Raw genomic sequence first — 17247 nt, 5'->3', positions numbered from 1 at the left:
AAATTTAACAGCAGAAATAATAAAATAGAAAATAAACATATGATCAAGTAGATCCACAAAGAAAAAAAAATTCTCTGTAAAGACTGGTAAAATAGACCAATCTCTACTAAGACTAATTTGGGAAAAGATGGAAAAGGCAAAACTAAGCAATTCATTAGGGTTTTTATTTTTTAAAGGGGTCATATCTATAAAAAGAGCAGCAATTAAAGAGTCAGTAGAAGAACATAAATAGCTATATAGCAGTAAATATTAAAACTTAGAATAACTGGAAAAATTCTGAAAAAAATATAATTTAACAGAGGTGACTCTTGGTGAAAAAGAATGTCTACATAGTTTTATAAAAATTAAATACATTGAATTTATTTTCAAAATCTTAGCCCAAAGAAACCACCAGATCCATATTCTATCAAATTTTCAAAGAACAAGTAATTCCAATCTTATACAAAATTTCCATATTATAGAAGAGTAAAATTCTAAAAACTACTCTAAGATATTAACATCACCTAGCAATGGTTAGAAAAAATAAAAGTGGGTGGAAATTTTATTCTAATCTCACTCAGGAATATAGATGAAAACATTTAAAAATATTAGAAAACTGTGTCCAGAGTATATCAAAAGATAAATATATCACAATCAGTTTTGGTTTATCCTAACACTGGAATGGTAGTTTGATATTACAAAATCATTGAATATTATTCATTGTAGTAGTGTATCATCTCAATAGACGCAAGTAAATGTTTGATAAAATTCAATAGATGCTCACTCTAAAAGATTTGGCAAACTGGCAATAGAAGAGAATATTTTTAAACTTCATAAAAATATCTAACAAAAACCTAGAACAATTATTCTTATTTCTGTACTGTTCTCTTCAATATCAGGAAGAAGGCAAGAACATCTACTGTCAACATTTCTTTTCAACGTTTTTGAGGAGATCTTGGCCAGTAAGGTAAGACCATAAAAGAAGTAAAAACTATGAGGGTTGCAAATGAAGGAGAGACACTGTCATTATTTGTATATGATATGATTGTTTAAGTAGAAAACTAAAGTACAAAAATTATTAAAATCAATGAAAAACTTCAGTAAGCTGCTGGATATAAGAATATATATAAGATATATTTCATTTTCATATATAATTAGTATGAATATTTTGTTAATGCAGAGAGCATCCTATCTAATATATGCAAAATACAGGAAATAAACATATTCTGAATGACAGTTCCTTAACTTTTTCCCCTCCTGAACAATGAGAATGCATTCTTCTTTGGCCCTTTCACTGTTCAGTTTGATTTTATTAAAATCCTTTCCTCATCTCTGAAGCTTAAGGGTAATAATTATAAGATCAGTTCAGTTCTCTCTCAGACTGAGGTAAGTGGAGAGGAAACTGGAACTGTGAGTAGTACTGGTAGGAGGATGTCCAGAATTTGGGGTTTGTTTTTTTCTTTCCTGTGATTGTTGATACCTAGGCTCCAGGGACATTGTATATAATGGTTTATTTGTCTTGGTCTCCACTCTAGCTATGAGGTGTAACACTACCTGACTTCCCTTCTTCCACTCCCATCTCCAAACCTGAACCTACTTCTTGACTCACTGGCTATACTCTCAGTCTTTCTGGTCCTGTACAGTTCTCCTACATTAGAATCCAACATGATGTATTAAGTGCATTTTCAAGATCAGATAAAGTGTATAAAAATTCTACATTCAGATTGGGACCAAGCCAATGATAGTACCAATTTGTCATTATTAAGATTCACTTCTTGGGCTTTTAATAGTCTTTCTGTCCACTTTGCTTCATGAACAAATGTGTCTATGGGGCAAAATCTGTGGGGATAATATTCTATATGTCCCTTTGCTGTGCGTACATTCCAATTTTTACTATTTCAACACTGCTATGAAACATTTGTCAGTGTGCTTCTTTTAAAATTCATGTTAGAGGAAACTCTGTCTGCATGTGGCAAGTTGCCAGCTCCTTACTCTTGTGAAACATTTTCCCTAATTAAAAACATTCATAAAAATTACTGTAAAGAGCTAGAGGCAAGGTTACTTCAGATTATATCCTATAAGAATATGAAGAAAAATGTGTGCTTCATGGTATAATGCTCTCTACTGAGCAAGGGGCTTGATGTGGCTTTGCTCAAAGCTCGAGTTATATACTTAATTTTACACAATAAAATTTAATGATATTTTAAATGTAATATGCCTTTCCCAAACAATTTCTTTTTCTTCTTCAGTAGCCTAATTTCATAGTACTGCAGGAATAACATTTTGGAGTATAGTTGATAGTGTTTTCTTTCCCAGTATACTTTTAACTATTTTTCATCGGTTTTAAAAAGCTTTTTCTTTAATAGCCCTGCAAGTTTTTTCCAGTCCTGACAAAATTCTGAGACAAAATTGTTTAAAGCAGAATATCATGCTTCTTTTGGCTTGGAAAAAAAATTTAATTATGCAAGTACCTACTTTTCTTTGACTGATTAAATCTATCTTCATATGTACATACAAAGCTGGTTTTCACTCATCAAAATTTATGGGTTTTGGGGACTTCCCTGGTGGCGCAGTTGTTAAGAATCCGGCTGCCGGGGCTTCCCTGGCAGCGCAGTGGTTGAGAGTCCGCCTGCCGATGCAGGGAACGCGGGTTCGTGCCCCGGTCCAGGAAGATCCCACATGCCGTCGAGTGGCTGGACCCGTGAGCCATGGCCGCTGAGCCTGCGCGTCGGAGCCTATGCTCCGCAACGGGAGAGGCCGCAGCGGTGAGAGGCCCAAGTACCAAAAAAAAAAAAAGAATCCAGCTGCCAACGCAGGGGTCACGGGTTCGAGCTCTAGTCCAGGAAGATCCCACATGCCGCAGAGCAACTAAGCCCGTGCACCACAACTACTGAAGCCCGCGCACCTAAAGCCCATGCTCTACAACAAGAGAAGCCACTGCAATGAGAAGCCCACGCACAACGAAGAGTTGCCCCCGCTCGCTGTAACTAGAGAAAACCCATGTGCAGCAGCGAAGACCCAACACAGCCAAAAATAAATAAATAAATTTAAAAAAAAATTATGTGTTTTGTAAATTAAGATAATCTTGTATTAGAGAAAGCATATCTTGAAAAAAAAATGCCTCCAGAAAATTTCAGGGACAATTAGATAAGGAAAAGAATCTTTATAGGGGGTGGGGGGAAAGCTTGTTTCACAATAATGCACTTATTTCCAAATGTTCCTGGCAAGACTTTCACAGGCTCTTAATTTTACATTCCTTTCTCCTGTGTACTTCTTTATTTCCCACCCAAAAAATGAGTTAGTGAAAAGAGGTTATAGAGCAGCAGGGAGACCTGTTGTTACACTAGGTATCTAGGCAACCAACATCCATCTAGTGTTTCATACAATGTGCTACTAAAATCTTAAATTTGTGGAGAGTGCTTTACACTTTACAAAATGGGTTCACATTTGCATGATCTCACTTGACCCCTGCCTTGTGGCGTATGCAGGAAAAATATTATCATTATTTCTATTTTGTGATTAATAATGCCAAATATGGAGTAGAATGAGACTATTTTGTATATCATAGTGAAAGGTGAAGATAAAATTTAACCCAGGAATTCTGATTCCATATCTGTTCTTCCTCTACCTCACTGCATACAGTGAACTTTCAAATAGTTGTTGGCTGACTGACTGAATAAAAATAGAATATTTTCTCACAGCTTAAAACCATATATAAATAATTTTAAGAAAATTTTAATGACTTCTCAAAAATATTATTCACTAGAAGATTATAATGTTAAGATTTTGGCCCCTGCATTTCCAATAAAATTATTATTTACTCCAATAATAAAGAAAAATGTTCCTCAACTGAGAGAAAAAATATCTACAAAATGAAATAACTTAGAACTCTGGCTAAGTATTACAAAGTTTATGTGATACTGGATAAGTATCACAAAGTTCCTTAACTGAGGAGCTGTGTTTAAACTATTTTAAACAAAGTGCTATTCCACTCAAGTTTAAGAATTATAAGATTAAAACTTGGGTGTGGTGCACATTCATATTTCCTGTTATCAAACTTGTTGAGATAATGGGTTGAGAAATAGGGGTTGATAGCATCCATTACTTAAAATGTATTAGGTGGTGGTCTTACAGTTTTTATCAAGGGAAAAGATATAATATCTGTATATCTCTTATTTTTATATCTGCTTCTGGTTACCAATATCAACATAATTTTTGCATAACATTTTAAGTACCAGTGGGTGTCTTCCTGAGTAAATGACCTGTAAGCTTTCCAGTATTATCTAGCTGATGGGGTTACAGATTGTGAAAAAAAACAATGACTGTCATAACCAAAGACAGAAGCAGCAATAGTCATCATTTCAAAATCCTTTTCTACCTCTTTTTAGTCTAGTCTACACTAGTCTATAATAGATGAAAGTTTTGTTGTATGTGTCACATAAGTCATGTATAAAGTTCGACTTGCCAAATTTTTCATTTTGGTGATATCTTGAGAGTTTAAGCAAATATATTTTGTAATAAATTTGTACATTCAAATATCTGAACCCATCATCAAAATTTGTAAAAGTATTTTACAATGAACTTGAACTTGATAATATATAAAGAGACATGTAAATTTATAGACAAAAAACCAGTGACTATGATTGATATGTGTTCCTCTGCACTCTTGCCATTAGTTTAAAAATAAAATGCAAAATGCCACCAGTTCTTCTAAATGTAATTAGTCTTATATGCATTTAGAAATCCCTTCTAGTTTCTTTACCGTCTGAAGCTGAAATTCTGATATTCTAAAATAGGAAAAAGCTATATTCAGATTAATACTATGTTATCAAAGAATTCATGATTAGGCAATAGAAAATTCATAGAAAGAATAAAAATGTTCATTTCGTTTTCTTTAAAAAAAATCTTGGGTGTAGCTATTGATAATAAAAATAAGATAGTCTAAATTTTACATATATATAAACTTATAGACCAGAAATACATATCATAGGTAGAACATAATTTTGAGAGATTATTCTTGCAATTGGATCAAATTTGAGGTTCAAATTCGTGGAGTATTTGTGCCATAGTTTGGCTTCCCTGGGAACAGATACTGAAATAACAGTTGGGGTGAAATATGTTTATTAAGGACCAACACATGTGAAGGGCAGGAAGGAGAAGCATGACCAGATAGAGGAAAAAATTAACTGACTCAGGCTCAACAAAGTCTCCATTAACCCACTGGGGAGCTTTGAAGACAGAACTGCCCTTTAGAGACTCCCACACTGAGTCAAAATGGCTGGACCTTTATAAACCTTTCTAATTTTGTCATCAGATGTGGGCTTCCATGGGAAGAACATGACATTGTGAGGAATTATTGTGAAATTATTTGTTCTAAATATTGTGCTTATGTTTGAAAGAGTCCTTATTTTTTTTTTTTTTTTTTTGCGGTACGCGGGCCTCTCACTGTTGTGGCCTCTCCCGTTGCGGAGCACAGGCTCCAGAAGTGCAGGCTCAGTGGCCATGGCTCACGGGCCCAGCCGCTCCGTGGCATGTGGGATCTTCCCAGACCAGGGCACGAACCCGCATCCCCTGAATCGGCAGGCGGATTCTCAACCACTGCGCCACCAGGGAAGCCCAAGAGTCCTTATTTTTAAGAAATACTTACTGAAATATTTATGAATATAATGGCATATTGTGTGAGATTAAGATAAAATGGAAATGTTCATTGCAGCACTATTTACAATAGCCAGCACATGGAAGCAACCTAAGTGTCCATCAACAGATGAATGGATAAAGAAGATGTGGCACATATATACAATGGAATATTACTCATCCATAAAAAGAAATGAAATTGAGTTATTTGTAGTGAGGTGGATGGACCTAGAGTCTGTCATACAGAGTGAAGTAAGTCAGAAAGAGAAAAACAAATACCAGATGCTAACACATACATGTGGAATCTAAAAAAAAAAAAAAAAGGTTATGAAGAACCTAGGGGCAGGACAGGAATAAAGACGCAGATGTAGAGAATGGACTTGAGGACACGGGGGATGGGGAAGGGTAAGCTGGGACAAAGTGAGAAAGTGGCATGGACTTATATATACTACCAAATGTAAAATAGATAGCTAGTGGGAAGCAGCTGCATAGCACAGGGAGATCGGCTTAGTGCTTTGTGACCACCTAGAGGGGTGGTATAGGGAAGGTGGGAGGGAGACACAGAGGAAGGGGATATGGGGATATATGTATATGTATAGCTGATTCACTTTGTTATAAAGCAGAAACTAATACACCATTGTAAAGCAATTATACTCCAATAAAGATGTTTTAAAAAAAGTTAAAGTAGAAAAAACAAGAGAAGAACCAAGTTCAAGTGGTTTCCAATGACCAAAGATGGGACAATTTGAGCATGGCACCCTGCCCCCCCAAAAGACAATAAAGTATCAAAATACCTATATATATATTTTTTTAATAATAACCTAACCTTTTTAAATACCATCATATTGGGAGGTTACTTGGGTGCACCTACTCATTATTTTGAAAATAAATAAAGGAAACAACCTAGCACTTTTTCTGCCTCTCTTGTACAGATATATTTCAGAGTAACCAAACATTTGAGAACAATTTTTATAAGACAATTTCGGGTAATTTATGCAGAAGGAATGGTTGAATAGAAAAAATTATCATTTAGAAGCACAATAAAATAGTGGATTTAGGAAATGATCACCAAGGAATGCTCAAACATTAGGAGAAAGATTGATGGAGAAGCTAATTGATGAATCAGGTTTAAACACCTGAACCAGCTATTCAGTCTTACCTAGCTGGACAAATGTATTCCTCCTGGTAAGATGCATTAAGGCATACATGGTACCTCCTATGGAGTAGCCGCACCAGTAATTAACCCTGTGTCTGATTACATCTCTAGCTCTAATTGAGTTTATAGGAAATAGGAAAGATAGAGAAACAATATAGATAACAGCCAAATGCTAAAACAAGAACGTGGAAAATATTATAAGACGGTTTTTTTCAACAAGTAATTTCAACAAGTGACTAATATGAAAAAGAAAGGGAAGAACTATTATAAATTTAAAAAGACCTTTAAGATGTATAAACCAGATGCAATTGTGCAAATTTTGTTTGGATGCTGACTTGAACAGATCAACTATATATAGAAATTTTATCATGGAATAAGTATTAGATGATATTAACAAAATATTGTTAATTTTGGAGGTATAATAATGTCATTGTGGCTTTAAAAGTTTATTAGAAGTCTTATTTAAACTAACACACCAAAAAATGTCATAAATGAGGTTGAATGACACATCTGGTTCAAAGGGATCTTGGCAATCGTCATTGTAAGCTAGATCCCACAAGATAAAATTTAACAGGAATAAGTGCATTGCAAACTGTCAGAATGAAGGTAAGCTAACTTAACTGCAATTTGTGAAAAAGAGCAAGCCTACATTACTTGAAGTGGATTACACTGTGTTTCTGAAGATTTTTTTAAACAGTCGATGCAAAGTCATTTTTGTTTTGTTCTCATTTCATAATAACTGAGGTTGCTTAGTTCTGCAATTTTAGTTGTATAATTAATGGGCTTGAAAATGCTGATTTTTGCTTTCTTATCATCTTAAGATGTTGAATCAGGTTCTATTGGGCATAATTTGTGCACTGTCTTGATGTCTGACATCACTATTGCTCATCAAATGTACTTGCTATAATATGCGTGATGATCCCTCTGGATACTAGGTTGGGTAGAAAAGGTTGCTTTACGGTAGCTAGTCTGCTCCTCTTACTCCCTCCCTGGCTCATTGCTAAGTTCTCACTTCTTAGTATTTCAGCTCCTCAGGCTTGGGTCCTGCCCCCTCCCCAAATGCCCAAATAATGGAGCTCTCCAGCTCTACCTTTCCAAGTCATAGTTTAGTTTGAGTGTAGATCTGTTTCACAAGGGTAATTTCTTTGGGAGGGCTCTATTTCTTCAGAGTCTCCTTCCTTCCCCTGCTAAAATTTTATTCAGCTAGCTGAAACTGAGAGAAGGCAACACCTCATTTGAACACAAAAAACAAGGGACTATTACTGAATATAGTAATCATTTGCACAGTAATACATTTTTTTCCTATTGGATTTAAGTCTCTGAAAGTTCAGTCTTTGGCTTAGAAAATCTGAGGGTTGAGAGCAACATTTGATGCTTGCCAGTCAAGGTTTCCCAAACTTGAGTCATTAGTATAAAATCCTTTACAATTTTTACTATATGAGCACAATTACTTATAAAATATACTTCATTAAGTTAAATCCATTTTAACATAAATTTATTTAAGTAGAAAAATGTGTATCAGCACCATGATTGTATTTTTTCTTTCTTTTAAAAAGTGGCTTTGAAATATTTACAATGAGCAAAAAACAAATTTTCAACTGTGTGCGACCTAAAATTATCTTGCTTCCTACTTCTGGAGAAACTTCAGTGTAGTAGATCCACCTGCCACCTGAATTTTTGCCACCTCCACGTTACATGTGAATTCCTGCTGTCAGAGATATTTTACTCTAGTTCCCAGTCACCTAGCATGCTGTCTAGCTTAGGACTAGACATTAGGACTCAGTAAATGCTTATTAGACATGTTTATTGAATGAATAAATGCACCTAACTAGAGATATCATAATTTGAATGTTATTACCACCTTTGATAAACTTTCACTTTGAGGAGTGACATTATTGAAATAATTGCCTTTTACATCGTTCCGCACCAAATTCTCTTACTGTTCTATTGGCAAACACTGCTCTGATTTCTCTTGAGAAATAGCACAGATTTCGATTGTCAAGTTGACTTATTCATCCCCTGTAATTCATCCACCCCAAAATACTTGAGATATTAAACATATTTGTGTTTGTTAGTAGATGGAAGGTAACAGTAGCAGAAAGCAGACAGTTTCTTCATAATGGAAAGTGTTCAGTTGACTTTTAACTAAAATATGATTCCACAGGTATATTTTTCCTGTGTAAGTTATGTTTTTAAATTTTGGTATTCCCTAACAGCAACTTTTGACCCTTTCACAGTGCACTGTGACAACCGCTGTGGTCAAAATGTGTGCACATTGTCTAGTTGTCTTATCCATTTTGTTCTTTAGAATCTGCAGACCATCAGCTGTAAATTCGGTGCTAAATAAATACGTACAGAAGTAATAAACCTGTTGGTAGAATTTTAAAATTAGCTCTTTATTACTAAGACATTTTAAATTTAATTCATAAGCCGATTAAAATGTTTAATTCCTGAGACTTTTACATTTTGTTGAACGTAGTAGGAAAGTCCTTCCAATGATAAAGTTTAAATGAAATACTGATAGAAAATTTTTATATGTGAAATCATATACCTATTAAAGGATTTACTTTAAGATATCTCTTGAATTATATTATACACTCCTTATAATATATTTGCTCACTTTGTGGATGTATATTTGCTCACTTTGTGGCATCTACGTTAATCTCACCTCCTGGATTTCAGTCACCCTTCCCCACCCATCAATCAATGACATAATACTATAAAAAAAGCATTTTTTCAAATATTCTATTAATAAGAGTGAGATTTTTTTCTTATATGAAATAAGGTTTAAAAGCTTTCAGCTTCTAAATGTCCCAGCTTCTATAAAATGTCAGATTTTCAGTTTCCTCCTGGACAAAAATACACAAATATTCTATTCCCAGATCTTCAAGGCACCAATAACTCTAAGTGGCTTTACATAACTTGCTGTTCCTTCACTTGGGCCATTTTTCCTGATATTTAGGGTGGCAGTTTTCAAATCCATAGCTATCTACAATTCTCATGTTCATAATTTGGATCTATTTATTGGTAGTCATAAAAATCTCTCTTTTTAGAGCATTACAACATCATCTAACATCAAAAAAACCTATACATCTCTTAAATCTGTGATTGCTTTCTTGCATGTTTGTCTGACCACCTTTGCTCTTCCATTGCGTGAGTGTGTGTGTGTGCACGCACGTGTGTGGCCATAATGTAAAAAAGTATTCTAACTAGGTAATAATAAAAAAAAAAGTTTGAAAAATATTGCACTTAGCTGAGTTGCCTCCGGACAGAGAGCTGTGGGCTGTGTGAGAATAGAGACTCTTTCCTCTGTTTCTCCTGCAACCCACAGTATAGCTGGAATATTGTAGACCCTCAATGTTTGTTGAATCTTAGGCAAGAGAAAAAAGGAAACGTTGTTACAATAGTGATAAAGTTCCTCTAACCATTAAACCTCAAGACAAGTGATGCCATAAGCAATAAGGTGGGATTATTTTTGTTGTAAATGCCATCTAGGTAATTTTAAGGCTTCTATATAGGGAAAAGAAATGTTGGGGGGAAATTCCATCATAATGAAGAATGTTATTTGAATGGGTTGAAATTTATTGAGGAAGTGGGCAACAGTCAGACTTTGGGATGTTTAAGTGAGGTTAGAGTCCTAGGGTTCAGACGGAATAGGATGTGCAGCTCCAGCTATAAGTGGCATGGATGTATATACACTACCAAATGTAAAATAGATAGCTAGTGGGAAGCAGCCGCATAGCACAGGGAGATCAGCCTGGTGCTTTGAGTCCACCTAGAGGGGTGGGATAGAGAGGGTGGGAGGGAGGGAGATGCAAGAGGGAGGAGCTATGGGGCTATATGTATATGTATAGCTGATTCACTTTGCTATAAAGCAGAAACTAACACACCATTGTAAAGCAATTATACAATTATATATAGCAATTATATAAAGATGTTAAAAAAAAAAGACGGCAAGGGCTTGGAAGCTGTCACAATGTGAAAAAAATTAAGAATGACAAGAGTCTAGATCCTCAGCTCGCTCAGTGACCACATGATGAAAAAATGGAGAAAAATGGAAAAGGGGTGAATGAATCTTGTAGTAGGGTTGCAGGTGGTAGTGATCCTTCAGATGAATCTCTATGAAGTTATTGGCTTTCCCATAGGAAACCCAGAGTGTACTGAGAAAAATGTAAGATATGTTACATTTGGTTCAGTGAGGATGTTCTAGAAAAATACACAGCAAAGCCAGGTCTCAGATGGAAAGTCCAGGGTAAAGAATAGAGGATGTTATTTTTAGGCATTGGGGTAGTTATTAAATTTTTTGAACCAAAGAGTTAAGATCAGAAGTATGCATTATGGCAGTGTCCAGAATGAGCAGAAGAGGGAAGAGAATTAAGGTTGGAGTGGTAGGGAACTCTCGCAATAGATGGTAGAAATAATAACCTTAGCTATGTGAGAGGCAGAGTACTAAGCAATTTATGTGTATTGTCCCCATTTGATCTCACAGTAATCTTATGAGGTAAATAATAATTTTATCTCCATTTTACAGTAGAAGAATCTGAAGTACAGGGAGCCTGTGTGATGCACTAAGGTCAGAGTGCTAGAAGATGGGAGGGTACAGTCAGGAGGCAATGTCTGTTTGGATATTAAGACAGAGCTCTCATCCAGAGTTATAATCATTACACATTTTAGAACAAAATAACTCTGTGAATCAATTTTTTCACAGTTTAAGTTAACTTATTTTTTAATCTCTAATTTGTTTCTTATAGCATAAACCAATTAAGCATATGTTTGAGACCAATTTGGCAGATTTCACTGTAGTGTAACAAGCCTGGGCTCTTATTATGCCTTCCATGGTGTGTCCTTTAGAGCCTTAGACACAGCCTCTGGCTGACTTTGGGTATTGATTCCAGGCAGATCTATTAATATACCCAAGTCTACGTTCTGTAGCACAGGCTTGAAGTTAATTTTTAAAGAACGAGCTTGCAGGCAGCTATATTTCTTGACCTTTCACATAGGATCATCAACAACTTATTGTCCAAAAATATAGACACCAGTCTCATTCAAGACCCCTCCAGAATTTTGGCTTATAACACTTCTCTAGCCACATCTTTTCTATTATTTTATATAAATCTTTCATTCTATCATCTGACCTAACTACCCTCTATTCTTTAAAATGCTTGAATACTATGTATCCCTTTTAATATATTCATTGCATACCTGAATCCCACTCATTCCTTCAAAATCAAGATCACCTCCCACCTCTGCTGGTGGCCGACCTCCAAGGCCCTGGGGTTGCCTTTCTGCACTCTCATAGCTCTGATTAGAAGTAGCATTTTTTAGTAATTTCATCTTTGACTCCTTTATGTGGTTAATCGTATTTTTATGTGACCATATCAGTTTTAGTTCAGTAGATTATAGGCACCCCGACCCACCCAACTAGAGCAGGATCTTAGCCTTAACACTTATTTATATTTTTGAATACTATACAACACAGTAATTTCCACATAAACCTCCAATAAGTGTTCTTATTGTATCGACATCTTTAAAAGTTATCAAATTGTTTTTATTTTATTATTATTAAGTAATAGTGTATATTATATATGTATTTTTGGAGCCCCAGACTGAGGGACGACATAGATAAGATTTTAGCAAGTCATTTGGAGATTACATGCCTTACCTAAAATGGAAAACACTACTTTATAGTAGCAAATTATTCTAATGTAGGAGTGAATGTTCAGCGTTACCAGACCTTGTTTATTTTTCAAGAAATCAACACTTTCATGAGAAATTTCTTCAGTGTTGAGTATTTGCTGAAATAAGTTTTAAACACCCATGCAAGGCAAAATAAACACATCTGTTGGTCCATGTATCAGCCCACATGTTTTGCCTTCTAATGTATGTGTATCTGTCATTTCAATGTAATATTTAGAACATTGTACTCACAAGAATGATCATCATAATCTAATGCATTAGTATACATTATTTGTTCCTACAGACTAAAATGTAACCTAAAAGAAAACAGGACTTAGCACTATTACAAAATTCCATTCCATACATACATTTCAATGAGATTTGAGGAACAATTTCCTATTGCACTGAAATGCAGTAGTGGTGGGAAATGCAGCCATCAATTCTAGCATGAATTACTATACCATTTATAGAAGTATTAATATAGATATTTGTCAGGCCCTAATAGCAGTTGCCAGATTCTGTATCTGCAGTAATTAAGCATTTCTGTGAAAACCCAAGAAAATGTAATTATTGCTCTCTCTTTTTTTCCAGAGTTTAGGTTTCAGTTCAATTCAACCAACATATATTGAACGTCTGCTTTGAGTGAGACCCAACAGTAGGTGCTGTAGAGAACACAAAAATGAGTAAAATGATTTACCCTCTGTTCTCATCTTCTTTGCCTATCTAAATTCTGCCTATTCCCTCAAAGCCCAAATCTTATCCAACATTCCTTGAGTCTAGTTGAGGGGTAAGACCAATACTCAAATAAGTATTATACAAAAGATATTATGGCAGGTTCTTTAAAGAAATTAACACAAAGTTATCTGGGTATATAAACATTTTAGTATATGAAAATAAGACTGCATAATTTGATAGAAAGTGTCTAGTATGAACTGAAAGCAACATTATTTAGGTTGATCATACAAACTCCCTTTGTGGAGATGATATTTGAGCAGAATTCTAGTAATAAGGGGTTAACCAGATATGTTACCAGGGAGCCAGGCAGAGGGCACAAATTTGGCATATTCTATGAATAGAAAGAAGACAAGAGTGATAAGAATCAGAGTCAGCAAGGAGAAGAGTGTTAGGAAATAAAGGTAAATCATACAGGGTCTTGTCAAGCATAAGGACTTTGGAAGTCCTTTGAAGTGTAATGGGCAGCCATTGAAGGGTTTTAGGCAAGGAACTAATACTATATAATTTACATATTTAAAAGTCCACTTTGGCTTAAGTGGATTGAGTAGATGGTATTCATTTATTGAGATAGAAAATGTGGGCAGGAGCAACAGCTGTAGAGTGTATTAGCTTTTCTGTGGTAACAAACCCCTAAATGTCTATGGTTTACCAAACCATTTCTCATTCCATGTTATCTGTCAGTTGCTGCAGTTCTGCTGTTGTGGATCTGCTCTCTGTGCCTTTTTATCACTTGGCCAGGTTGAAGGAGCAGACCCTATTTGGGACATGTTAGTCTCAAAGCAGAGAACAAAGAACAAGAGCTGGAGCCTAATTTTGAAATTGTGCTTAAAGTTTCTTCCCAGATGTGGTATAAACACATTCACTTCCATTGGTCAAAGCAAGTCACATGGCCAAGCATGACAATGGGATCACTCTCTTCTTCTCTAGGGAGCTGCAGGTCAAACAACACATGAGTTTATGTAATTCTGTTACAGAGGAGGGAGTGAATAGTTGGATATACATAGTAGTAACAATCCATCACAAGAGGTAAAGACGATAGGTTTAAATGAGAAAATGAAAAGGTGTTCATGAGAATACAGAAGAGTGCAAATCATGTAACAGGAGGAAGAGTTACCTGGGATCTAAACTTGCTTTACCACTAACAAACTTGTGACCCTGAACAAGTCACCTAACCTACCTGGGCTTTATTTTCTTCATATACAAAATAATAAAGTTATACTAGAATTAGGGAAGAGTAGCTTGGCTTTTGAGAGGCCCATCTCCCCTAATATTATAATTATATAGATAGTTATCTTTATGTGGTATTATTTGACTATGTATATTTTCTGTGAAAAGGATGTTCAGCTGATCAAAACACTCGAACCTGAAGAAAGATACAAAAAACAACTAGGGAAAAATGACTTTTAATGTGTACAGTCAGCTTTTAAAATTCTGCATACATACATGCTGAGGCACATAGAATCCCCAAGTTTAATAAATCCCTTTTTTTATTTCCATTTTTTTCAATTAAAGCATACTGATATAACAAGAAAACCGATACAAAGGAACAATTAATAGTCTCTAAACAACCCTGTAAATACTTGATGTTTACTCCCTGGTATGAATCCTTCCATGTTATTTTCCATGAATATGCAAGCATATATAGCCACTTCTATAAATGCGTAATTTAAATCATGCTTACTCTTTACAAAAAGGATGATGCAAATAAATTTAGACCAAATAGGGCTTCCCTGGTGGCGCAGTGGTTGAGAGTCCACTTGCCGATGCAGGGGACACGGGTTCGTGCCCCGGTCCGGGAAGATCCCACATGCCGCAGAGCAGCTGGGCCCGTGAGCCATGGCCGCTGGGCCTGCGCGTCCGGAGCCTGTGCTCTGCAATGGGAGAGGCCACAACAGTGAGAGGCCAGTGTACCGCAAAAAAAAAAAAAAAAAAAAAAAAAAAAATTTAGACCAAACATATTTTCCACAACGGTTTTTCTCCTATGTAATATATTGTGAAGACCCTTTCAGAGTAGTATACATTATGTACTAATTTATCTTCACTTGCTTTATAATTGTTCATTGTGTGAATACACCGTAATGCATTTGACCATTCACCTATTTAAGCACATTAGGATTTTCTTCATAAATTTTTTATTATAAAACATTAATATAAATATCTTTGCAGATAATTGTTTACATGTTACTGCCTCTATTTTTTTATGATAGATTCTCCCAAGCGGGATTTCTGTGCCAAGGGTATGTGCACCCTGTTTTGTTGGAGTAGTGAATGTCATGATTCATTGCACAGATCTCCCCTCCAGGATTATGGCATTCATTTCCCAGCTGCTGGGAATGTTGATGGCCAACTTCTCTCAGCTGAGTTCCTCTCTGGATGAACAGAGCTGAATAACCCAAAAATTATTGGACTATGACCCAAAAGTTATTGGGTTATGAAAGTTCATGCCCCTATCAAGAGTGCATTTCACATGTAATGACTGATTGATGCAGGGGTGTAAATGTCTAGTCTTCTTGCTCCAAACTGGGACAAGTCTAAAGGGCCATCCCAGCTCTAGATCTCCCAGTATGGTTGGCTGTGTCTTTGTTGCAATTGCAACAAAGTTCAACTACTCCATTTGCCCAATTTGGCTTCCTTCATTCCCTCACAGGTACTTATACCGAGAGTATTCTCCAACAGACTGCTGCATGTTAATCCCACTAATCTCCATCTTTGTTCCCCAGGGTGCCCAGCCTGTGACAGTGACAGATTGATTTCCGTATTGACTATTTAGATCTTTCTGATAATCAGGAAGTCAAGACTACAACATTGCTCTGTAGACTTCTTAACAAAGTGCAGTTACCATAGAATGGAGCATCCTGTCACTCAGACTTCCTCAGCAGCAATTTGTTTCTTGGTTTTACTGAGTCTTCTCTAATGAAAATTCACTACAATAAATGATTTGTTCACTTTGTCCAAATAATAATCATCTTCAGTAATCAAAGTGCCTGGTTTAGGATAGTTATATAAATCATTTATTTGATATCAGTTGTCTTCAGAGAGATAAGGGTTTACTACTTACAATAAATGAAGCAAATGTTTACGAAGTATTTACAAAGCCAGAATTTATATTTATTAGGTATACAAAACCAAAAGACAAAGTTTTTATGATTTACCCTCATTTTTCTGTGTTCAGCTAGATTTCTATCATTTTGTCTGAAACCTCAATACTATTTCTCAGAGTCAGACTATTAAGTAGGAACTTTCTTAATAGTGGGAAGCAATCCATTCCCATAGCAACCCTTTCAAGGTGCTCCCCAGCTCTCCTGTCAGTGATACACATAGACCCACTCAGGGAGACTTGTGAAAGGAAGATGGAGGGAAAAGAGCAAGGGTGGGAAGAAGGAACTCTTAAAAGCAACAATAAAAATAAACGCCAGGATTGCTTTTACTGTGAGATTGAATATCTGGCAATAATTTTGTTAAGATATTTGATGTTCCAGTAGACACAGCTAATTTGAGAAGTTTCTATAATTATTAACTCTTCCCTTTAAAAGTGTAATGATAATACAAAATGAGTGTATCCAGAAGCATATAAAATGTACTCAGTAAAATCAGCAGAGAAGTATGGTATAATAACTACAATGTTATACAACTAGACTTTTCAAGATTTCCTTTAAGTACGTAAGAGGGGGCCGATATGGAAAGACTATACTTTAAGTTGATAAGCTTCCTTGCAATGTGCTGACAATAAATCACTAATTAATTTTGGCCATGTCAGAAAAAAAGTGAAAAGAAAATGTTTACTGAGCTTTAAGCTATTCCGTGTACTGCACAGAAATACAATAGATCGATTTCATTACCTGAAAGTAAATGATTGACATTTTGAGTGTCAGTTTGAAATATGACTGCAACAAATCTCATCCAGTTAGAGAATTCCCCCCCCAAAGAACAATCTTCTGTAGCTCTATGCTGAGGGACAGCATCGTGCTTATGATAATAAACTAAATGGCAGCAGCTGATGGTAGAGTGTTCTTCCTTTATTATCAACATCTTGCCCTGCTAATGAGCTCAACTTCACCCTGGGAGAG

The 17247-nt window shown here is 35.6% G+C and overlaps 1 protein-coding gene across 2 annotated transcripts in view; it reads left to right on the top strand.

The window, feature by feature from the left end:
- Positions 1 to 17247, top strand: part of GALNT13 (polypeptide N-acetylgalactosaminyltransferase 13) — an 829184-nt gene that overhangs the window by 130791 nt on the left and 681146 nt on the right. For both annotated transcript variants that reach the window (XM_060151498.1, XM_060151496.1), the window contains exon 3: positions 879 to 946. The gene's annotated coding sequence lies outside the window, so the exon portion shown is untranslated. The remainder of the gene's footprint in view (positions 1 to 878; positions 947 to 17247) is intronic.

Source organism: Lagenorhynchus albirostris, chromosome 6 (genome assembly GCF_949774975.1).
Source record: "Lagenorhynchus albirostris chromosome 6, mLagAlb1.1, whole genome shotgun sequence".
Classification (NCBI taxonomy): Eukaryota; Metazoa; Chordata; class Mammalia; order Artiodactyla; family Delphinidae; genus Lagenorhynchus; species Lagenorhynchus albirostris.
The sequence above is the reverse complement of the archived record's forward strand: the minus strand, read 5'-3'. Positions and strand labels throughout refer to the sequence as shown.